General features: G+C 41.0%; 1 pseudogene; it reads right to left on the bottom strand.

The window, feature by feature from the left end:
• Nucleotides 1–654: 654 nt before the first annotated feature.
• LOC127185399 (transcription factor A, mitochondrial-like) lies at nucleotides 655–1,224 on the bottom strand (annotated as a pseudogene).
• Between the last annotated feature and the right edge of the window lie 218 nt (nucleotides 1,225–1,442).

Genomic DNA, 1,442 nt, shown 5'->3' on the forward strand with positions numbered 1-1,442 from the left:
GCAAAGGGGGGAGGGGTATCTGAGAGAGAGAGAGAGAGAGAGAAGTGTGAGAAGAGAGAGAGGGTGGGAGGAGTAGAGAGAGGGCCAGTGGATGGTTTGTCCTTTTATATGGCCCTGGGCAGGGCCACACCCCATAGCAGGTAAGCAATGACATCATAGGTAGGTGGACTGAAGCAGAATCCTAACAGCCACAGCTGTAAAAGCAGCTCTGGCCCCAGAACACAAAGGGACACATTCACATGTAACTGTCATCAGTATAAAAACTTCACAAAACCACACATAACTGTCACCAGTGTAAAAGTCACTTCACATTCTATCTACCCCCATCAAATGCAGAATGATTCACCACAAAATGTAGATGTATGGACAGTCTCAACTCCATTTCTCAACAAAAGGCAGAACTTAGTATGATGCTCCACTGTCAGGACGCAAAATACTAACAGAAATTTATTCAACAGGCAGAAGTCCATGGGCTATGAGAAAAGGAACTGAATATCAAATGTTAACCACCTTTATATCCTTTCTAAGGATAAATGTAAGGCATTGAAACTTAATAGGTTTCTTGTGCCTAATCACAAAGACAGCTCCATATTCTATCTTTTTTTTCTGTCTTCTATCTTAATTCTCAGTGATGTCTCCTGACCATTTCACACTTCATCCGATTTCAGGCATTTGCTCTTCCCAAGACTTCATTTTGTTATCATAACGAATTCTATCATCTTTAACACGCTGAATATATGCCTCCTTTTCATCATTAGACAGCTTTTTCCAAGCCTGATTCATAGTCCTCAGTTTTCCCTGAGCCTCCAGGAAGCTTTCAGATATGTAAATGCTGTATGCCGATCAAGGATTTTCAAGCAAAAAAATTCTCTCATTTTTATTAATGCTTTCTTTTTTTAAACATTTTTGCCTGACTTCTTTCTCAAAAGACATCAACTGACTTGGCACTAGCTATTCTTTAAACTCTTTCATGGCTTCTTTGTACGTTTTTTATTCTCCCTTAAAATCAGCTTCATACACTTTCCCTCTACAGGGCTGCAATTTTTCTAACCAATTATGACATTTTTGCATGTAGCTTTAAATCTGGGTAGCTGTTCTGTAGAAAATCGAAGGTATGAACTCACAGGCTTGTTTGGATAATTATACAAGTTGGATGAAAAATTACTTAGGAATATAGACTAGGCTAAGAGGTGAGGGCATGTGGCCCCCACAGCCCATGAACATCTGGGTCCCAACCCTCCCTCCAGTGCTTAAGTGCTCAGAAACAGCGCCATTGGTTGGCCAAGTATGATTTGGTTGGGCACTGCCCATGGAAAGCCTTTGTCACACACACCCTTTGGTATCCAGCCACTTCTCTGGGAGTATTTATCAGCTGTAGGACTCCTCTGGTAGAATTTTGGGGGTCATTTATGTATACTAACATGTCATCTGTGAATAGCAAT

Source organism: Acomys russatus, chromosome X, assembly GCF_903995435.1.
Source record: "Acomys russatus chromosome X, mAcoRus1.1, whole genome shotgun sequence".
NCBI lineage: Eukaryota > Metazoa > Chordata > Mammalia > Rodentia > Muridae > Acomys > Acomys russatus.